The sequence below is a fragment of the Neopelma chrysocephalum genome, unplaced genomic scaffold, assembly GCF_003984885.1.
Source record: "Neopelma chrysocephalum unplaced genomic scaffold, ASM398488v2 Primary Assembly neopelma1_96545, whole genome shotgun sequence".
NCBI classification, from domain to species: Eukaryota; Metazoa; Chordata; class Aves; order Passeriformes; family Pipridae; genus Neopelma; species Neopelma chrysocephalum.
Genome location: NW_020925190.1, coordinates 892,717 through 916,647, shown reverse-complemented (window position 1 = coordinate 916,647; position 23,931 = coordinate 892,717). Strand labels below are relative to the sequence as shown.

Sequence of the window (23,931 nt, the reverse complement as noted above, 5' to 3'; positions counted from 1 at the left end):
AAGGAATACAAAAGCAGACTTTGTCCTATGAACCATGTGTCATTTGTCTGTCATTCAGTATACTCCCTACTGTAACACACACAAAAACGTAAGAACTTATATTTTCAATAAAAAATATTAATTACACATAACTTTTGCAATAAGATATTACATAATTCTAGCCTGTCTGGCATGACGAATGACTGAACTTCAAACAAAAAAAATTGAGTTTGTCAATGCAATTATATAGTAAACTGAAGAACATAAATAGCCAGTGAAAGTTGTTCAATTTAAAGAGAAATGAGTATGCTTAAAATGGTTGAGTTTGCAGGGCATGTATTACTCCAAAATAACTTTCAGAGTCACTACAGACTATCTGCAAAATGGCCAAAAGATGGGCAACAGCTTTAACATTTTGCAAAGTTTCACAAGTAAATTAAACCAACAAAAAATGCAGAGCAGGACACAGAGAGAATGAAGGAGGGAAATATTAAAGCATACCAAATGGAAAGCCGGAATTTGAAGAAAGGCAGAGAAATCCAAAAAGGGAGAAAAAACCCCCAGTTGTCCCAATGCTATCTGAGCCAAAAAAATCCATAAAGGATTCCATTAGAATACTGAGTTGGAAAGAGAAATTTCAGTAAAGACAAAACATCCAAAGCACTGTATGAAGATATGCCTTAAAAAAAGCACCAGCCCCACTATAAAAAAAAAAAAGTAATGAGCTCAGAATGCTGAACAACCCAAAATCAAGCCATGGGACCAAATGTAACAACAAAATCTTCCCCACTATAGAAAATCCACAACCTATAAAGTGTCTTACATCAAAAAATGCTATAGATTTCATTAAAGAAGGCCTTTCTTCCCTAGGAATAACCAAACACAGGTTTAAGTGTCTTGACCTAAAGTAGACGCATCACTCATGCAAGTCAAACAGCTGTTTAACATTGACTTTTAACAGAAAAGAAGGCAGAACAAAGACCAAAGCATAGTAAAATTATTCAATTCACTTGTGTGAAACTGAAGAATAATTCATACCAGTTTCCATATCTCTTAGATTATTTGCAAGGGCAGAAGATGAAAAACAAAATGCCAGCTGAAAAAATTTATTCACAAAATAACAAAAAAATACTCACATGGACAGCTAAGGGCACATCAGAACTTTATGGCACCAACATTCCTGTGAAGCAAATTAGACTTTACTAACTTGATTTCTACACACAGAAAAACAAAATTCCTCCAGCTGATTGGCCTTTTCCTCTGGGGAAGAAATTAATTTCAATTAATACCAATTCACTGTAAAGGGTCTCACAGTTTAACTTGTTTTTTTGGAATACAGAAGACGTCTCTGTGAAAAAAACTATTTCTCTTTTATTTGAAATCTCCCCAAATGAAATGGAGATGCAGGCAACATGTAACACCTGGGAAGATTCCACCAAAAAAGTACAGGAAGAACTTGAAAGTCATCACTCTCAGTAGCAAGAGGTGAAGCTTAGCAGCCTGAAGACTTGAAGATTTCAGGGAAGGATAGGATGGATGAAAGAAGGCAGTTGTCTCTACCATAACGACTCTCAGTATAACATCATGCCTATGAAGATAGTCACCCTACTATGGGGAACAGGTCCTCATAAGAAATCTCTCAGCCTTTTACTTATCAATTCATTGGCATGAGCAGCCTTATTACAGACTTTCTCTAGGCTGTAATACCAGAAAAATTCCAGGGAGAAAGCAGAAAAAGAAGGAGGGTAACCCCAGAGCTCTAGGAAGCATCTCAGGGAAGCAAAGGGTTTTATTTTAAACAAACCACATTTAGTAAAGCCAGATTTTCAAAAACAGATGCATAAAGACCATGTCTGAGAACTGAGAAGTATAGCTCAGTTTTTAAAAGAGTTGAGAGTCCTCTAGTAGGCATTTACATAAAAGCGGACATACTGGGTGTTCGGCCATTCAGAAATTTGATCGATGTTGGATATTCAACTAACCCTACAGGCTGGCAAATAGTTGGTATTCTGTTTAATGATTCTGGCTGACCTTTCTCGTTTTTGTATCACAATGCCAAAATAGGCAGGTTGGGTTAACTACACGTGCACAAGTACACTGTGGAGCTTGCACCTGAACATGCAGTTTATGCTTGGAAATACTTTGTGAACAGTCAAGCAATAGGACAATGATGCCAGCTCAGGCAAAAACAACACTTGTCTTCTGTAGGGGCGTGTCTGGGGTACAGAGGGATGTACCAGGGCAGAGAGGCCCAAAGAGCATGCGCCGAGGTTCACAACCCCCACTGGATAAAGGGATCACATGGTTATGGGATATAAAAGGGGGCGCGGAATTCGAATAAAGGCTCTCTGATTCCACCAGCTCCAGAGAGTGTGTAGTTATTCTTTATCATATAAAGGCAGTGTCACACATGACGCTACATCTGGCGCCCCAACGGGACCGAATCTACATTAGATCTGATAGCTTAAAAACCTGTACCAGGTATTATCGGTAACATTCCGGTTATCACTTCAGTTTTATGAAGTGGGAGTGTTTTTACCAAAAAAAAAACATAGACGTCTGTAAACGTTGCCTTGGGGTAGACCAAGGAACGAAGTTAGTGAGCTCCAAAAAAGTTAGGAAAGTGCACAGAAAACAGGAAGAAAGAAGAAAGAAGAAATAGCCAAGAGATCGGAGCGGGCAGGCACCGGAGAGAGCGGAGAAGGTCCCACGCACCACCGAAGCGGTGAGTCAAGCTGAAAGGCAGCCTGCGCGGCTAGAACTGCTCCCCGAGTGGCAGCGTGACTGCAGCTCGGAGCCCCGAGCCGCGAGCCGCGCTGAAACCACGGGGAAGCCTCTGCCGCCCCATCGCCACCGTCGCGGCCGAAACTGCCACGCTGGATCGGCGCCGCAGCTGCCCGCACCACCCCAGCCGCACCGCCGGACCCCCGCTCTGGCTGTCTGCCTAGCAGAAAGCCCCGCAGCTCCACGCCGCCCGCCGCTGCTGTATGCGCCCGCCACTCCTGCCGAGCCCTGCGCGACCGCGTCCGCAGCCCCCGCAACCCACCTCGCCTAGCGAGCCCCACAGACTGCTGCCACTGAGCCGAGAAGGACCCCGCGCCCGCCGCCGCGCCGAGGAGAAGCCGCCGCCGCCTGAGCCGAGCCCCGAGCCCGCCGCCAAGCCGCGCGCCGCCAGCGCCGTGAGAAGCCGCCACCGCCGCCAGCGCCGCGGAGAAGCCCCGCTGTTGCAGCCGCCGCCGACCGAGCACGCCGCCCCGCCACCGCGCCACCGCCGCTGCTGAACCGGGGAAATCAGCCGATCAGAAACCGGGAGTAGCCAGCCACCACACAAAGAACTTCCGACGACGTGAGTCCAAAGCGCCGAGAAAAGGTAAAATGGGAATCTTTTTCTCCACCGCACTTTCACAAGACACAGATGCACTGGCAATCCTTCTCAAACCATACAATGTGCAAGCCACACGGGCCAAACTTACTGAGCTTGTACGTTTTACTAAGACAGCTACCCCCGAACTGCCGCTGGCAGAAGCCCTAAATATACACATGTGGGAAGAACTGGGGAACTTCATAAAGCTAACAGCCCATGGGGGAGACCCCCAGGCTATCAGAGCTTTCCCAGCATGGCAGATAATAATGTCTGCACTACACAGAGTCCACGAACGGACAACACAAGCGTATAACACCAGCACGCACCCCCCGAATAATACTGCTAGCAGCAGCCGCCCAACTTTTAGGCGTAGGGACACTAACGCCCAAAGTCCAGCGGGGGGGGGGGAATGGGAAGCGTTCGTGATTTAAGCACAGAGTCAGAAGCCGAGAGCTGAAGGGGCACGGGCCGTTGGGAGGGGACGGAGCCTGCGATGCGAGATCCCCACTCATGGGATCACCGCAGAGGGCTCCGTTACAGCGACCGGGGGGGTAGTCCAGCAGATTTGCCCCCCCGTCCTGCGGATGATCGCCGGCCGTGTGGTCCCTCATGGGCGTCGCCATCTTGCCCATCAAACGGCCCGGGGACTGACCCGTCTCTCCTGGCCCCTGCGCCGCCCCGCCCCACCCATAGGCGCGAGGGGGGAGGTAGCTCCGCCCCCTCGCCGCCTCCGACACCCACCCACACCCCCTCACCGGGAACCGAGATCACCAGAGCCGCCAGGGGGGAGGAGTGGGGGTGGGAGGAGGAGGAGGAGCTAGGGTTAGTTCCGTCGGGAAGGAGTGAGGTAGCAACTGGGGGAGGGTCGAATGATAGGTGGAGTCTGTGTCGAGAAGAGGCAATACGGGTGGGAGACTTGCAAGTGATTAATGCATGCCCAGTCATCATTGGTCCACGCAATAGCCGCCGGTTCAAAGCTTTGCCTCACGAACTAACAAAGGAAGTGAGGCAAATAATAAGGGAAACTGGCGTGTCTTCATCTAACACCCTGGCATTTTTAGACACACTAAGCTCTACCTACATTTTCATGCCACACGATTGGAAGACTATCTTAAAAATAAGTCTTACCAATACACAGTACAACGTGTGGCTGAACGACTTTCGGAAGAATTGCTCTGTGTATGCCAATGACCCGCAAGCAGGCGTTACCGCACACCAACTAACCAGGGAGGGTAATTATCGGTCGATAGATGCTCAATCTGGGTACAATAAGGAAGTGTACGAGGTGATAGCTAAACACGCTATGAGAGCCATGAGAACACTTCTCACATCAGACCGAGACACTAATTTGTCATTCACAAGGATAATGCAAGGCCTGACAGAACCGTACTCCCAATTCTTGGATCAGCTGCAATCTACCCTAGATAGGCAGATTGAAAATGAGGAAGCCAGAGAGATACTTTGTAGGAAACTGGCTTTCGAAAACGCGAACTCAGACTGTAAGAGAGCATTGCAGGCTCTTCCTAAACAGAAGAGCTGCAGCATTGCAGAGCTGGTTCGTGCTTGCCAAGGGGTCGGCTCAGTGGGACACCAAACTGACTCGTTAGCAGTAGCACTGAGTGCCCAGCTAAGAGTACAGGAGGGAGCCAGACCCAGGAGTGGTTGTTACGCTTGCGGTGCCCGACCACTTCCAAAGAGACTGTCCCAGGAGACCCTTAGAAGCAGCCCCCCGTAGGCGCCCAAAAGCAAGGAGGGTGCCAAAAAATGGGAGACGAAGGGCATTGTCACACGCCCCGGTACAGCAAACATATGCGACACAAGGGAACAGGCTGGCAATTTGTGCCCCCCCACCCCAGCCAGCGCTTTGTGCCCCTCCACTGCAGCCAGCACTGGGCTGGATCTATCCAACCGGGACTCTGTCTTCATAACATCCACAGAGGTAGTGCTAATCCCAACTGGGTTTTGGGGTCCCCTCAACCCAGGGGTACATGCACTATTGATTGGAAGGTCCTCCACTACGCGAATGGGTTTGTTTGTGCTGCCGGGAGTAATAGACTCAGACTCTCATAGCGAGATTCAGATAATGGCCTGGACCCCATCACCCCCCTGTTTCATTCCAAAGGGACAGAAAATCGCCCAACTAATCCCCTTCTACAGCGCGTCGCCTGCAGGGGAGGGGGAGTGGGGTTCGGGGGCTTTCGGTAGCACAGGAACACCACAAGTTTACTGGGCAACAGCCATCACATCCACACAGCCGCTCATGACGTGCCAGGTGAATGGGCATCGATTCACAGGCCTTGTGGATTCGGGAGCCGATGTTTCCATCATAAAGGACTCTGAGTGGCCACTTAACTGGCCCACTGTTTGCCCAGCTGCAACCATTCAGGGGGTGGGAGGAACACAAAAGCCCAGACAGAGTGCCCAAGTACTCACTGTCCTGGGCCCAGAAGGACAATCAGCCAAAATAGCTCCTTTTGTTGCCCCCATTCCTTGCACACTGTGGGGAAGGGATGTTCTTGGGCAGTTTGGCACAGTGATGCAAATTCCTCCTGCAAGCAGCCAGGTTTTTCAATAGGGGCCATTGGTCAGTCGTCCCAAACACCCATTAAGCTGGTCTGGAAAAGCGAGCAGCCAGTCTGGGTGGACCAATGGCCTATGAAAAAGGAACAGCTGGAACAATTAACAAAGCTTGCACAGGAGCAACTAGAAGCAGGACATATTGTGCCCACAACTAGCCCCTGGAACACTCCTGTCTTTTGCATTCCCAAGAAAAGTGGGAAATGGAGAATGCTGCAGGATTTAAGGGCAGTAAATGCAGTTATGGAGCCCATGGGAGCATTGCAGCCAGGACTGCCTTCACCTTCTATGCTCCCAGCGAACTGGCCGCTAATGGTAATTGATTTAAAGGACTGCTTTCTTACCCTCTTTCTACACCCTGAGGATGCACCAAGGTTTGCTTTTTCCATCCCGGCCTTGAATAATGCACAGCCCATGCAAAGGTATCACTGGGTTGTTCTCCCTCAGGGGATGAGAAATAGTCCTACAATATGCCAGACAGTAGTGGCAAACGCTATTCATCCCATCAGAAGGCATTTTCCCTCTGCCATCATCTATCACTACATAGATGATATTTTAATTACCACAGCCACAGAAAATGAACTAGAAACTGTTGTTACTGCTCTAAAAGATGCTGTCCAAGAAGCAGGGTTACAGGTCGCACCAGAAAAGATCCAGCGATCGCAGCCCTGGACGTACCTTGGAGAGAGGATCACACAGCAGGAAATCTTCCCACAGCCACTGCAGCTCGAGGTAAAAAACACTTTAACTTTACACGAGTTGCAGAAACTCCTGGGGGCTATCAACTGGTTAAGGCCTGTTTTAGGCTTAACCACAGAGGAGCTACACCCTTTGTTTGAGCTGCTAAAAGGGGACTCCAATCTAACGTCTAACAGATCTCTGACTGCAGAGGCCAGACAGGCGTTAGACGTTTGTGCCAGGGCAACAGAGGGCAGGCAAGGCAGAAGGAGAAATCCTGAATTGCAAATCTGCCTAGTTCTCGTTCCCAGCAGGTATCAACCATTTGCAGTTTTGTTCCAGTGGGATCAGACTGAAAAAGACCCACTGCGAATTCTAGAGTGGCTGTTTCTGCCCCATACACCACCTAAAACTGTGTGGACTGCTAATGAGATGTCTGCAAAGCTTGTCATTAAAGGCAGAGAACGGCTGCAGGAACTGGACGGAAGGGACCCTGCTACCATCTACATTCCAGCTACAAAGGACAATTTGGATTGGATGCTAGCTGAGGACACGGGATTCCAAGCTGCCTTGTCAGGCTTTGACGGTGATATTTCCATTCATCTCCCTAAACACAGATTGTGGGCAGAAATAGGTAATTTACCTTTAAAAGCCACAACCAGATGCAAACATGAACCAGTAGAAGGCCTTACGGTCTTCACAGATGCATCTGGGAGGACACGAAAAGCTGCAGTGACTTGGGTAAACCCCGATACAGGACAATGGGAACAGGAGGTGCAGACCAGGAACCAAGTTTCTGTACAGGTTCTGGAACTGGCTGCCATCCGTATTGCCCTGGAGAAATTTTCTGAGCAACCTGTTAATGTTGTTACTGATTCTTGTTATGCTGCAGGTTTAGTCTCGCGCCTTGAGAGTTCGTTTCTTCGACATGTTTCTAACCCACATCTGTTGTTTGAAATGCGTTCTATTTGGTTTCTTGTTAATCACAGAAGGTTTGATTTCTACATTATGCACATAAGGTCACACACTGACATGCCAGGACCCATAGCTGACGGGAACAGGGAAGCTGACAGAGCAGCAATGTTTAACACCGTACCCAGAGTCTTAGAGCAAGTAAAATTGTCTCACTCATTTTTCCATCAGAATGCTCGCTCTCTAAAGAGACAATTTCAAATAACAATCAACCAAGCTTGAGACATCATCCTGTCATGCCCAGACTGTCAAAAAATCACACCCATGCCGTCTCAGGAAGGCGTTAACCCTAGAGGGTTAAAAGCTAATGAGATCTGGCAAACAGACATGACACACATCCCCGAGTTTGGCACACTGAAATATGTACATGTAACAGTAGATACACATTCACAGTATATAACAGCCACAGCACACACAGGGGAAAAGGCCAAAGATGTGATAAGACACCGGCTCAGTTGTTTTGCCACCCTTGGCACCCCAAAACAAATAAAGACTGACAACAGACCAGCATACATCTCAGAGAAGGTAAGAGATTTCCTGTCAGACTGGGGAATCTCGCATGTCACAGGCATCCCACACTCACCAACCGGTCAGGCAATTGTCGAAAGGGCACACCGCACACTGAAAGAAATGTTAATTAAACAAAAAAAAGGGGGGAACCTGGATAGCCCGCAAGAACGGCTGTGGAAAGCAATGTATGTTATCAATTTTTTAAATTGTGACAGCACCGAAAAGAGTAAGTATGAAAAGCAACACAGGCTTCAGGAGCCTGCCTCTCCCAAACCACCGGTCATGGTAAAGGATCTGATTTCTGGACAGTGGACGGGACCACTGGATCTTGTGACGTGGGGGAGGGGCTATGCCTGTGTGGGTGCAGGAAAAGAGCTAAAATGGATTCCTTCCAGGTGTGTCAGGCCCTACCTAGGTACACATTCACATCAGCAAGAACCAGAGTAACGCAGAAGTTATAAAAGAGTTATGTTTACATTTCAGGTTTACCCTTAGGAACGACCAATGTGGCAAAAAGCAGTCAATAAAAAATTCATGAGTGTGTGTATGATGAGTGTAAGACGGCCATCGAGCGAATGATGTGTGAATGAATATGTGCTGTATGACTGGACAAATATTAAAACACAAAACACCTCACAAATAACACTACCTCAGCCACAGGGTCACTTTAAGATAAGTTAGTTTTGCTAAGCTTAGCCGGTTCCTTAATAAAGTTGAACTCCCCAGTTATTTAAAACCCTCAAGTCAATAAAGGTTATAAGTTTGCACAGTTAGGTCAAGGCCTTTAAGTTAATAAAGTTATTTCTCCAAGTTGCACTACCCCTTAGGAATATAAGAAGGTTTTAAAAAGGTTTACATTAGAAGCATAAGAGGCCAAAGCAAGCAGTGTGCTGCGTCACTGCAAGCTTTGGTAGTTTACGAGTACTGTTATGTTTGTTTGCACTGTTGTTTTGCACTGTTTTCGTGATCCTCTTAGATAGTAAAGAAGGGGGTGACGTAGGGGCGTGTCTGGGGTACAGAGGGATGTACCAGGGCAGAGAGGCCCAAAGAGCATGCGCCGAGGTTCACAACCCCCACTGGATAAAGGGATCACATGGTTATGGGATATAAAAGGGGGCGTGGAATTCGAATAAAGGCTCTCTGATTCCACCAGCTCCGGAGAGTGTGTAGTTATTCTTTATCATATAAAGGCAGCGTCACACGTGATGCTACAGTCTTCCTTTGGAGTATTCTGGTTTGTGCATTTGAACAAGGAAAAAAGGGGTATCATGAACCTATCACAGCAGATAAACTTATGATGATTGCAAATAACAGCAGTGTCAAGGTTGTGTTATCTCTTCATATATAGGCGGGACAAGCAGCAGAGAAACGATCCTCCACTTTCACACACCACGGCCAGATAGTATATCAGGGTAGTTGGTCACATTGAACCTGACTGTGGAATTATCACTTTTGGCTAAATTACACACACTCAGTGGCATCCCTAGGCACAGAATGGGAATGAACAGCCCTCTTCTGCAACAGTCAGGCTCATATGAACAGCCTATTAGAAATGATCCCCGGGCCTTTGGATGTGCCGAGTTTTGTCCAGGAACAGGTTGGCTAGAACCCTAGTTGGAGTGGGCCAAATCCACAGCAAGGAAGGTTCTAAGACTCTCAACACAAGCAACCCCCCTCAGTAGCTGATGTTCCAGCTGAATTTCATAGCTTAGCTATAACTACATTCATTCTAGGGTGCTCTTTGAGTAGGGCAATTTGGTAAGAGCAGGTATACATGCACTTTACAGCTCATATAGGCTGTAAAGGCAGCTTATGGCTCAAGAACAGTGACACAAGTTCATTTGGAGTCAGACAGAATGGCAATTCTTTTCCACCTTCATCAGTAATAAGAGAAAACTCCAGACACTTCAGTTGCCTCCCTGTACTCTCTCCCTTTTGGCCTTATCCTTAACAAATCCTCTTAATACTTTTGAGAAAAAAATGCCTGTTGTTATAGCCAAGTCAAAGACTCTCCTGAAGGAAATCTGTTTTGATCATAATCTGTGGCACAAGATCATGCTGAACATATTATTCACATCAATCAAAGACATCATTAAAACTAGAAATAACAGCATGATCAACAAAGTGTTCTCATTTTCTGCTGATAAAAAGTGTGTGTCACATGGTAGCAAAAAGGTAGAGCATAACAGTGATTAAAAATAAAAAGGATTCAAACTTGTGCAAATGGGCTTTGATGACTGGAAAATCCCAGTTTCATACTGAAAAATGCTCCCTGCACTGAGCTCACAAGCTAATATCCAGGGTAAATACTGTCTGAAGTAAAGCATCTTTTAGGATGCTCTATCTGCCCACGACTACAAACAGTGCTCTCAGCTCTCTTCCTAATACTAATGACTGTTATGCAGACTGCCCTGAGCACACACTGGCAATGGCACGCCTGAGAGATAGAGGTAGTTCTCCACTAATGACACAAGGATGTCTCATTTATTTTTTCTTAATCAACTTGTAGGGAAAGATTTGGAATCCCACACAGTTTCCACAGCTCTCTATAGATATTCCTCAGGAGAATGAATAGTAGACATGGTACCATCTTTTCCTTCTCAGGGTCTGTGCCTCTATGATATGTGGTATACTTTTTTCAAAGTCAAGTAAGAGATTTGTTAGAGATAAAGGATAGATGTATCAAGCAGACTTGTAAAGATGATTCCTGTGAATGCTTTCAAATGTCAATCCAAGTTGACAAAGAGAGAAATAACGCTCATAAATGCATTTCTTCTGCCTGAACTTTGTAAATAAGATTTTAGCCCTGTTGTTCTGTGAATACACACACCACACACAAACATGCTTAATACTGTCACTACATTCACTTCCATTCTATTTCAATATTTATCAGCATTTAAATTGCCATCTAATTCCAAATTACTTTGTTTTTATGATTGATATTGATAAAGCAGGCAGAAAGAATACTACAGGCTCTCCAGCAATCTGCTTGAGTTGGCAGGGCTTCCAGTACAGGAGAAACTCTTCTTGAGTCGTTGAGAAGATCTGTGACCCAGCCATAACTGGAGATTCCAGTTTTTTAATTCCATGCTAAGAAAGGCTTTCAGATCTTTAAACACATTCTAAGAGTTGTCAAATATTTGTGCTGGAAGATGCTTGCTCTGGACTACACGACCTCCTCCAGCAACATTAAAAACCTTAGTTTCCTCACACAGAGGGAGCCACCCTGACCCCTTTCAATCTAAGCCTAGGCCTCACAACCCATACTTTTGCTCTTTACTGTACAGCCAGAAATGCAAACCTCTTCTGATCTTGGAAGTTAAACCTCTGTAACCAATATGGAGTTAGAGGGAAGCAGGAGACCACTTCCAAAATAAACCAATCTTTATTGACTCTTCGGATACTAAAAGTCAACTCTTGAGTCAGCTGCCCAACATTTCCAAAATCTGAAGCATGTCCTAGGTGTCCATTCAGTTGAGCCATGGTATTCACTGGTGATTGAGAAAATCAGAATGCAAAGATTATATGAATTTAGACATAATCTCTTTTATCATACCCACCTCAATGAAGGGTCATCAAATTGCAGGGAAAAAAAGAAGCTTCAGATTATAATCATTACCATTGAAGCTAAACACCATGAGTCTAACTGCCTGCCTGAGAGGCCAGTTTGCACATGGCCACTATAGTGTAGCAATGTAGGAGTCTGGCCCTACGTATAATAACAAAAAACACAAAAACAAACAAACAAAAAAGTTTCTTTTCTATCAAACAGATAAATGTTTTGGATATCAAAACTGATAAGACCTACAGAAACATCTTTAACCATAAGTACATTGTTCTATGACATACTGCAGCCATATCCCATATCCACAAAAGTCTAAAGATTGCTTCAAAGAGAAGAGATTCAAAAATGATGAGGTGAACAAAGGCAAGGGTTGCTTACCTGAGTACCCCTTGCCCATAAGCTACCCTCTCCTGCATGTTGGAGATGATGGTGGTGCAGCACTGAAATGTAAAAAGGACCTACCTCCTATTTGTGACATGTATTCCTTATATTAAAAAATCTTCTCTCCTGCGAAAGCCTGGGGGAAGATGACCTCTCATTGATCCACTCAGTTGCCCACTATTAAGTGGCTTTTCTCCAGCTGCAGCTTTTGCCTTGTTCTTTATCTCCTCTCACAGAGCCTTTCTACTTACAAGAACCCAGTCTCCAGGTTTGGTCGGATTATTGACAAATTATCCACCACACTGGGAGGAGTTGATGAATGAATAAGATCATATTCACTCAGATGTATAAGATTTTATGAGTGAAGAAACAGTACTCAAAATGTGTATCTTAAATTGTCCTTAAACTGGCTTGTATTCTTAACTGACTTTAGCATTTATACACACACACAACAGACAGAATGCACCATGGTAAGGACTTTAGCAGTAAATGACTACATTCATAACTCGATAGGTCTTTGCTCTGCTTGATCTAGTAAAATAATCAGATTTGGATATTTGCCTGTGCAGAATCCAGAGACAAATGCTTTACCGTTATCTCTGTTACCAAGGCACAGCTGTCAGGGATTCAGCTTCTGAATAACATCATCTAGAAGAATGAATCTATACGCCCACTGTTGGCATAAGCACCCCATTTAACCTTTCCTGTGCAGAATGTAGCATTTTATATAGCAATGATTTTAGTGAACAACTGGGCTATGGGTTAGCATAGATACGCATTTACTCATCTTTTAGACTTTTTCTCATTGGGCTAGAAAGTCACAAATGCCTATGTCATTAATGTTTCTGACTCTGACAAAGTCAAGATACTATGGCATTTTTCTTATTTCTGTCAATGTAAAACATTTCCTTAGAACTGCAAATGGACATGGCACATTACGGTCCTAGAAAAAAACCTGTTCCCTGCTCTGGGAGAACTAGAAATTGAAGTCATGCACGAAACATTTTGACCAGTACTGGACAACTTCTCAGAGCACTCCAGAAACTCTGTTTATCAGTTCTCTGATTACTTCTTTAAATATCTTCTCAGGCAGCAGCAAGACTTAATTCAAGACTCAGAGACCACATTCATCTCTACAGCAAAGTCTTCCTATATCTTTGGCTTTCAGTCATCAGAACAAAGTCACACATCCTCTGGTCATGAAATAATAGTTTCAGGATCATGGGAATATACACTATCCAACTACACTGGAGCACCCATCTCAGTCATGTATTTTAGATTTTAAGATTCTTCTCCTCAGTTCTACCCTTTTGGTACAAGAAAACTAACTATAAGATGGAAGACAAACAATTGGGCTACTTCTTTCCTATTTACTTTGAGAATCTAAGTTTTTGCTTTTGACTTAGAGGACAGATTCTTCAGACCATGAAATGGCTGCCAAATTTAACATAAATGGCATTTAGCTGGCAAAGAGTGTATTACTGCCAAGTGCCTAACACACTAGGCATATTGTATTTACACCATCTGGGAGAGTAAACAGTGACAGGAAATAACCACAAACAGGTGTTAATGTTAGCCCCTTAAGGGTCATTAATGAAATATGGCAACTGGCAGCATTGAAAGAGCCCACACACAAGCCCCGACAACCAGAGAAAGTGGGATTCCAGGGACTGTAAGAATGTATTAATTTGTCACACATGAAAAATCTGTTCTTGATTGCATCTCCTCTACATGACCTCCTTTATCCTCTTGCCATACCACATCCTTCAGCTGAGCTCCTGTTGAATACTCCTTCCTTTTTCCCTTTTAGACACCAAGCTCTATCCTTACCCCAGCCAGCCAAGACAAACACAATCCTGAAATACTGATCTTTCTCGGAAGCCTATCATCCTCTGAAGACAACTGCATGTTTTCGTGTATTCTTCAGAAAAGAAATACTGTCTCAATTCCCCTTTAGACATTCTCAGAGACATTTCCATCTGGCTTCTACAAAGTGTGACCCAAATCACACATCAGTATTTCCCCAGTGCATCTCCAAGGCTAATTCCCCCGTCCCAGAAGAGACCTGAAAAAGGATGTGTGACAGTGACATCACCTGCCTTTACAACAGTATCACACAAATCCAGAGTAGAGAAGGTCCAGATTACCACAGGAGAATGCAATGGGTACTGTGAGACAGTCTCATAGGTGAATTGAGCCTGATTAACATACTTAGTCAAATTCTTTTGAAAACTTCAAAGCAGAATATATGGAGTATTGCCCTTCATCTTCACAGACACTTACTAGATTTCCAAAGCAAATGTTAATACTTGGGCAAAGTCATCCAAAAAAAGAATTAACATTTTATAATAAACTATGAAGCAAAACAGACTAATCTCCATCCAGTTCCCTACTCTCTGTCCCATCCTATGCAAAAAGATGAACTTTACCAAAACAACTCTGTTTTCAGGTAAACGTTACCTGGCTAATATGAAGTGTTAATGCTGCCTCAAAGGAACCTGAGAGACAGAAAAGACACACGAGGAAGGAGAGGCCATGGGGCCTTTCTCTTTAGAAGGTGGACACTAAACCATGAGTTTCACATTGCAAAACTTCAGACTCTCTCTAATTCAGGCCACTGTTACAAAGAATACTGGTGGGCATGTGAATTTAGCCATTCACTAATAACAAAGCCTAACCACTGAATAGATGAAATATTTCCAAACATACTCTCATTGATTCTGGCTAGTGTTTAAGAATGGGAAAGGAGAATATTTTAAAGGCCAGAAAATAGTTTCCTTTCTTTACATCTTTGTTAAAAGACTACATGAAACACAGTCATAGATACACTTACCAATTCAAGAGGTGACCATAAAATTAAGAAATGTAACAACTGCTAACAGAGAATTACTGTCACTGTTTAACTCTGCACAGTTGTGTACAATACTCCCCACCTGCAGTCCTGGGGCTTTCCACGAGTATGTGTCAGAGCCCCACAGAATCAGAGATGCAGCCATGCCAAATTCCATTTTGAAAGAAAAGAAAGTAAAAACAGTTGGAACGTATTTGGGTTTATTCAGGGGAGTCAATGGAGCTGTGTCTGCAAAGACCATACCCCCAGGAATTGGCCTGTGCCAAATACCTTGTTGTCACTTGAACTGAAACAGATGCACATTTTTTTGCACTGGCCATTTTCTAAACCTAGGTACTTACAAAAATTAGGTCCTTACCTTTCTGTAAAATTGCAGTTCACCTTTCAGTTCTCCATGAATTATAACCAGAGAGGAAAGGAAACAAAATGGAGTTTAAAGGATATTGGATAAACATTTAAAGGTAGAAACCTGCTCAAATTTCACTATTTCCTTAGTTCTGATACCTCCTTTACTTCCACTTCAAACAAGGTGATAATTATATTGTATGGCTACTTCGGTTTTCTTCAGTTTATCTTACAACCTCTTCTTCATCTCTCAAGCTACATTAAACTAAGGAAAAACAAACACTCTGCAGTATAAAACTTCAGAGAGAAGCTAAGAATACTAAGGTTGTTGAAACTTGGCCCCTTTGTGCATATGCTATTCTGCTGTTTTAAAGTACATGCGTCCATTCTGTTTTTTCAAACAGCCTCTGCAAAATTCTAGAGGACAGACAGTTTGGGAGTGTAGGAAAGCTATCCAATAAATAAAGCTGCTCTCTTCAGAATCCCTGAATTATCTGTTGTAGAATCTGGAAGATTCATAGAAAATAAGGCAAAAGGAAGAATCAGAAATCTGGAGTGCTTAACTTTGGAGTGTTACATTTCTTTTAATGTTATTAACTTCAATCTTTTGCTGCAAAAATAGAATACCAGACCCATACGGATTCTAATTCTGGGCTAAAAGAGCACTTGCTTACGCACGTGAATTGTTAACCTTAAACTACATAAACCAGTGAGGGAAAATACGAAACATATTTTGCTTGTGTATTTCAAGGTTGTTTTCTGGCCATGAAGAAAGGTAGAGATTGGAAATCCCACATTCAGCTCTCAAGTTCTGGCAGAAAGCGTTTTCTGCCTGGGGAAATGGTCCTTCAACAACCTCTTTATGCTGCTTTGAACAATAGTGGTGAGAGCTTTCCTGCCCCAGTCTACTACCTGTTCTAGTATCTAATCTGGGAGAGGCCCTCCACATACCCAGTGAGAGCAAGTACTGAACAATGCTCATCTTGGAAGTAAGCATAGTCTGCCATTTTGTGGGCCTGGTACTGGTATACAGGGTAGCTGAAAAGAAGTGACAGAGGATGCAACACCCTCATTGCAAGTTGAAATCTCTAGGTTAAATTTAGCTCTGGGCTCTGAAAAAGGTTTTTTTGAGTAACTACAAATCAAGGTTTTTTTGAAAGTGCTGATTTTTCTGACAAGGTAAAAAGAACTTGATTCTTGTGAACTTGCAGCTGATAAATCAGCAATTCAGGTAAAGGTAGCATAATTCTCCACATCGTGTGCCCTGGCAGCCAGGAGGGCCAACTGTGTCCTGAGAGGCATCACCAGCCGGTCGAGGAAGGGGATTGTCCCGCTCTGCTTGGCACTAGTGCGGCCTCGCCTTGAATATTGTGTGCAGTTTTTGCAATATAGGAAAGATATTAAGCCATTAGAGAGTGTCCAAAGGAGGGCAATGAAGATGAGGAGCGGCTGAGGTCACTTGGTCTGTTCAGCCTGGAGAAGAGGAGACTGCAGGGAGATCTCATTGCAGTCTACAACTTCCTCCTCAGGGGAAGAGGAGGGGCAGGCGCTGATCTCTTCTCTGTGGTGACCAGTGACAGGACCCAAGGGAATGGCTGAAGTAGTGTCAGGGGAGGCTTACCTTGGATAGTAGAAAAAGGATCCACACCCAGAGGGTGGTTGGGTACTGGGACAGGCTCCCCAGGGAAGTGGTCACAGCACCAAGTGTGACAGAGTTCAAGATGTGTTTGGATTATAGTCTCAGGCACATGGTGTGACTTTTTAGGATGGTCCTGTGCAGGGCTAAGGGTTGGACTTGATGATCCTATCGGTCCCTTCCAACTCAGCGTATTCTGTGACTCTGTGAATAACCAACACAGCAGTAAATTTTAAAGGAGTAAGAGTAATTGAGTAGGGTGGTACAGAATGGTACAAACAGGATTCATTGGCAATCATCTCAGAAAGGCCAGGAGTTTAAGGGCATCAGAACCAAAATATTCTCTTATTCTCAAAGAGTTACATGGTCATGGCAGAATTTAGGTAAGAGCATGTGGTGGCATATGTAGAGGAATTTGACCCAGTATCAACTGTGTTGTTTCTGCACAGTCAGGAAGTAGAGAACAGAGAACAGCAATGACTATCACACACAACCTTGGCGAGCAAGAGGTGTTACCCTGGCTTCTGCACTTGGCTTCCCTGCGTGCAGAACCTCACACTGAAGGAAGCCTTTCCAGACTGCAGAGTCCCCAGCTGTCATCTAAAACCTTCAGGTCACGCCACTTCATACACTGAGTGACAAAAGACATGACAAGGACAGACAGACCTCTCCAGTCCTGCACTGTGTCGAAGAACAGTAACTTTCACTTATAAACAACAATAATATGACATAAGCAGGGTGGAAAAAATCAAAAACTGATCCGGATACATGGAATTGCAATTAGAAAAGAACCCTTATTGTTCAGAGAGGCTGAGCGCATGGAGAAGTAAAGTATTTTGTTTAAATTCTGTCCTTAGTTACAATGCCACCTGGACAAAAGTTTAGCTAAATTAAACAGTCTTAAGACATTTCTATATTCTGCTGCAGTACATCCAGAATACACCAACAGCACCACTCTGTGGATTAACAGTGAATGTTCTGTAAACTCACAAGTTGGCTTCCCAAGCCTCAGACCAATCACACTAAAGAAAAATACAAATACATTTTAAAATATATTCTTAAATTAGACTAAATTACTGTATCAGTGGTATAAACCTGGTACCACAAGAATTTAATGAACTACCTTACCTTTACAGTAGTATAATTGAGAATATAAATTGGCTCGCTTAGTTCATGTATGTGGCATGCCTTCTAGTCATTCACATAACTTAGTATCAGTGAGAGAGGTTGCATGTGCTGAATTCATAATAGATGCTTTACACTGCACCAAAATGAGAACTTGACTCTCTGAATCACATCCTAGATTTACACTCGTAGCTCTCATTAGTGGTGGCTGCAGCAGAATCCATGAGAGGCAAATCAAAGTACTATAGGAAATCAGAAAATTTAAATACTTTAGCCAATCTTCAACTTAATTCCTTGAGTCCGCAAAAATGGCCTGGAAGGAGGTTTGCTTCCTGCTTTGGGAAGAAATCATGGCTGAGGCTGGGAGAAGAAACTGCAACATGAGCAACTACAAAATTTTCCACGCAGACTGACTGTCCCCCACATTGGACACTTTAGCCTGACAGTCAGCTGTCTGGACTCAATATTGAGTTGAGCTGCAGATGTCAGCCAGTAATCCCTGATGGAGCTCAGTGGGATATAAGAAAAATTTCTTACTTCCCCATCTCCAGCTACAGCAGCTTCAAGTGGTGAGTCCCACACCAAGTGGTGGTGGGGCAGATCACTGAAGGACTGCGTGCTGGCCTTCTGCAGTCCTTGTGAATCCCATGGAGCCTTTCACGCATTAAAAAAGGGGGTGGTTACAGGCATCACAAGGTCGCGCATTTGCACACAAATCTTACCACTTGTGCCATGCAAAACTCAAGTTCATAGAATCATAGAATATCCTGAGTTGGAAGGGACTCACGAGGATCATCGAGTCCAACTCCTGGCCCTACACAGGACAGCCACAAGAGTCACACCATATGCCCAAAAGCATTGTCCAAACGCTTCTTGTACTTCATCAGGCTTGGTGCTGTGACCACTTCCCTGGGGAGTTACCAGCCACACTCTGGGTGTAGAACCTTTTTCTACTATGCAGTCTAAATCTCCTCTGACGCAGCTTCATGCCATTCCCTTGGGTCGTGTTGCTGGTCACCAGAGCAGTTCAAGTACCTTGAGAAACCAGGGCAAAAATATGGGTTCTTGAGGATCCCAAAATTCCTGTTATCAAGTGCAAGGTATAGTCATATATCATTTGAGGAGCAGTTACCTTCTGGGGTCCCAAAATCATAGATAAAAATGACAGGAAGGAAAAGCCGTCGTACCACTAGGTTTTATGTGGCGTATTAGTTTCTGTCTGTAAGCCTGAAGGAAATAGGAAAACAAACAAACAAATAAACAAAACACCCCAAACCATGTTTGAGTCTACTTTCAGTTTGGAGGAGAGTGGCCACCTCTATTTCAGCTTGTCTCTGCTCCTCCAATACAAAAGCATCCAACACATAAGCATCTCTCCTGCTGTTATATATCTGAAAGCTTGGGCATTATATCAGAAACAATATGCCTGCCTTTGACTGAGTGTACACACAGAATATGAACAACTTCCATCAAGGTTAGCATTTTTATCGGTCAACCAGATAATTCTGCTACCTGGTCTGTTTACTAGTTTCCAAAGTGTAAATATAAGGCTCAACTTTCAGGAAAACCTGAAGGCAGCATCTTTTACATTGGAATAGAGTGGACTTCTTTCTGCTTCTTTCTGCTCCTTTGCACTACAGTGCAAAGGCAGTGCAAAGGCAGTGCAAAGGCAGTGCAAAGGCAGTGCAAAGGCAGTGCAAAGGCAGTGCACGGCCCCCACCACTGCCAAGGGTTTGAGAGCACGTCTTTTTTAGAGGCCGGGCCAAACTCGGTCACCGATTCTTAGCCGGTACTTTGTTCAAATTGTTAATCACTATTGTCTCGGCTGCGCCTTTCCCCGACACAAACGAGATTCCCCAGCTGGCTCTGCCACCGCTGCTCCGGGTGGAGAGGGGGGGAAGGCTGCAACTGCCGCATGCCCCTGTTTTTCCCCCTTCGCCCCCCCCCGCGCCATCCGGAGCGCCTTTCGCAGGGATGCAGGTGCTTGGCAGCTACACAGCACTGCCTCAGCTCCCCTCTTCACGTCAACGCAGTCTACACCCCTGTCGGGAGGGTCCGTGGGCGCCCATGCAAGGACAACTCCCACCCTCCTCGCAGCTCGCCCGTCGCCATTTTAAGGCCCATGAGGGGCTGAGGAAAGGCGCCGCCGCGCCCTCGCCCTCACAGGGAGAGCGGAAGCGTCACGGGCTGTGATGGCCGCCTTTTTGTTCCCGCGTTGTGTCATGGTTGTTAAAATTAAATAGAGTTATTTCTTGTAGTGGAGCCTCTCCTGAGTTGGTGGCTGGTCTCAAAGCAGCAGCGAGCTCCTCGCGGCAGGTTGCCTGAGGAGGGCAGCACGCCCTTCCCAAGTGCTGCTGTCATCTTTGCTATTCCCTTCAGTTTTTGCAGTTTCTTAATAAAACTGTCACCAAGGGGAAGAGCACAGGGAAGTAGCAGCTTTCTGAATTTCTCCATGTAAATGACTCTGTAGGTTATTTTCTAGGTTTCCTTTAAACTCCTGGTTCAAGATCAGAACAAGATCAGTACTGTTCAGTTTCAAGACGGAAAAAAAAAATGTACAAATGTAGCCGAATGCTATTTACCTTTTTGTCCTTCCATGAAATGGACAACTCAAAACTGAACATATGTTTCTGCATATTTGTTGTAATACAGCAATGTGTACAGTTATGTTTGGAGAGATCTGTGAAGCACAGTGCGGCAAAGGGCCCCTCCCCAAAGCTCCTGAGGTAAATGGATTTTTTTAATGGGGCTTCCTCATGTTGACAAGCAATTTTTCATTAACTTGGCCAACTCTAAATGCAATGGCTAACTGCTCTTTGGTATCTAAGGAAGGAGGGCTAATAAGTCTGTGAAACTCGTCTAAGATTTTTTTTCCTGGGGAGTTTTAGACTCTGTACATATATATGTACGCATATCTGAGTTGCAAACTTAACAAATTAAGACTCCTGAACTTAACATTGCTAGTAAAGTTTGGCATCTCTTAGTCATTAGCAAAGCACCTCTTTCGCTTAACAAATACCTGGAAATACATGGCAGACCAGAAAAGAATTTCCTTTTAGCACACGACTTAAAATGCCTGGGCTAGAAATGTCAAGCAGGCTGTATAAAGATCAGTTTCAGTGAATGGCTCAATGAAGTCATCTTGAAAACTCATCTGTAATTTCCTACTCATATCCCTCTTCTGTTATCTTGCCTTACTGTTCAAGTTCCTCCTTTGCTTTCAGTATCATAACCCCAAGTGTATTCTATGCAACTTTCCACACCATCATTTCTTTACAGCTGCTAGTTAAAGATCCCTCTGAATAAAGCCCTCTGCTTGAACAGTTGGAGTGCCCCTCTGAAAGGCCCCTTTTGTGGGAGACCATCTTGTGGATCACAACAAAGACAAGGCACTGCAGAAAAGAAACTCTTTTACTTTGTAGCCACTTCTCTGTCTCAAATTAATTAGCACTGCTCTGTTTTCAAGTGTAATAACACTCTGGCGAGGTGAATGGAACCTTTCAGGGAGTAAACTACAGCACACCCTCCCACCAGCTTTGAGCAGCAAAGCAGACTATGAAGAGTGGTCATAAGAGGTGATAGCTGATTAGGAGTGAGGTGGAACTCAGGTGACTGGGACTATAATTCACACACACACCACATACCCCCCCCAACCTCCTAAAGTATTAGCATTTCTATTACACCTGATTAAAAGAGGCCCAGAGTGATCCTCGTGTTGGCAATTTGTAAATAAAATACAATTAAAGTTATTTTGCCTGAAAAAAATCACATTCTAATCTACGTGTTTTCTTGACTTGATAATCATTTCCTGATGGCTGTTTCTTGTCCTGCCTATGCTTAAAATTTACCCTGTATCCCTGGACACCTTAGCATGTGAACATATGCATCACTAGTGAAGAGGTTACATTCATCTGAGTCCATATGCTCGTGTCCATATTAGAGCTGCTGAATTTTCTCCATGAATTAAATGCTCTTGAAAACAGTGCTACAGCAGTGCACAGTCAGAACCTATACTGAAGACTGCCAAAATCCAAGGCCTACATCCATGGGGTTGTACGAGTCAATACTTTATGCTTGTGGGATGAGTGTCATAGAGACAAGTTGCCCTGAAGATACCCCAGCTTCTCTGACGAGCATTCACCCATGAAGGAGCTCTTTTGGAACCCTCCTGAGAACAATTCTCTTCTTTCTGTAGCCATCATTCTTCATGTCTTGCTCACAGAAGCTAATGTGGGTATAGCACAGTGAGTACTGCAGCTTTCATTCATCCCAAAGGCAATCATCTCTGTATTCTCTTTGAGTAAATCTCCAGAGATGCATAAATTCACCATAATTTGCATTTGCTCGTGAACAGCATCCCTGTAGGGTTATTGAAATTGCGTGTTGTATTGTTTGAGTCATTTTAGCTTAGCTGAAGGCCACAAAACCCAAAAGGTTGTTTGTTATTGGTTCTTGGCCTTCCTGCCTTGTGTCAAATTTTGCTGTTAAATATATGAATGTAAAACAACTATTGGCTACAAGTGAATTATACCTCTCATACTCAGATCTAACAAAGAAGAGGAATTGACCTATGCATTTTATTGTCGTGTCCTCCATGTATATGTAACCTTTTGGACAGGAAAATTCATGCCTGTGGAGTATAAACTCCTCTGAGGCTTTGTTTTTATTTTCAGTGTCAGTACCTGTGCTGCAGTGATTTGATTTGAGCATATGACTGCAGAATATTGTTTCATATCATTCAAGTCAATGGGATCCTGCAGAAAATTCAATTGCAGCAGGACTAGTCTTTGAAGAATGTCACTCTCCGTGTAAGGTGACAGAAAACAGGTATGTTTTTATGGTCAAAAGTAACCAATGCAGCTGATCAGACTGCATAGTGAATGCTCACTCTGTCCCCACTGATGGCAAACAACCTCACTGCCAGAAACCAAACTGGATCTTTTTTTCCCCTCAGAAAATTAACAGGAAAATAATAAGCCTGCTGTCAGATAATCTATAAGGAATGAGAATAGTGAAGCGTATCATATTAATTATTCAATATAAACTGTTCACCCTGCTCTTCCAGCAGGCACTGTTTTCTCCTACTCCTACTCTTTTTTGTTCAGCCTGCATCTGCCTAAAGTTCTGACTGGACAATGTTGCAACTGACCCCAGTGAAACATTTTCCAGCCGCCTCTGTTTGTTCTGCTCTTTTTTTTTTCTTTTTTTTTTTTTGTGCTTGTCTAGTGTCTATGAAGGCAAGATGCTGAGAAATGTGGAAAACAGAGGAGCACAACTGCGGGGAGTGGAGAGCGGTGTGGAGCAGGGTCAGCTGTGGCAAGATACAGCTGGCAAAGAGTTAGGGAACCTGATCAAGCAGCCCATTCAACCCGTACATGTGTCCCAAGAACTTCAGCGGGATAGCCTTTGTGATTTTTTTTTCACATAATTAAGGTTGTATTGGGTTCTTAAACTTCTGTATAATCCAATAAAGAAAAAAATTAAAAGTTCGTTAAATCCCCTGCATTAAAAGAAATCCTGCAACCTAGGTGTTTACCTCAAAAAGCTCTTTGTAGTGACTGATGCTCATGTTTTGTAAGTGTTCCCTAAAGGCCATTATTCATCAGCACAGAGTTCAGCACAGTCAAATGAGAGACTCACTGTTTGGAATTGTATTTCTGAAAAATCTTGCATGTCCATTTCTTCCCTTGGCCAGTTAATATAACTGACTCAGACATCTCTCTGTTGCTGTCTGTTCTTGCCTCCTTACCCTTATCATGCATAATGTGAAACAGTATATGAGCTGACAACAAATCTACATGTTTATGTCTTTAGTAGCATTATTTAAATGAGCTACTCTGACCAAGAGACTTCTGTTTGTCTTCCAGGGACAGATATTTCCATGCTCTTACTGCACTTCATGCTGCAATTTCATGGTTCTGTTTCTAAAAATAATTTGCTTTAATTTC

The 23,931-nt window shown here is 44.1% G+C and overlaps 2 long non-coding RNA genes across 2 annotated transcripts in view; one reads left to right on the top strand and one right to left on the bottom strand.

The window, feature by feature from the left end:
- LOC113981447 overlaps positions 1–20,224 on the bottom strand; it is a 28,622-nt gene extending 8,398 nt beyond the window's left edge. Inside the window, exon 1 of the long non-coding RNA XR_003538418.1 lies at positions 20,070–20,224. This is a non-coding gene — a long non-coding RNA (uncharacterized LOC113981447). The remainder of the gene's footprint in view (positions 1–20,069) is intronic.
- Positions 20,225–20,309: 85 nt separating this feature from the next.
- LOC113981446 lies at positions 20,310–23,626 on the top strand. The gene is made up of 3 exons (XR_003538417.1): positions 20,310–20,437; positions 22,657–22,810; positions 23,210–23,626. It is a non-coding gene; the product is annotated as an uncharacterized LOC113981446 (long non-coding RNA).
- Positions 23,627–23,931: the final 305 nt, after the last annotated feature.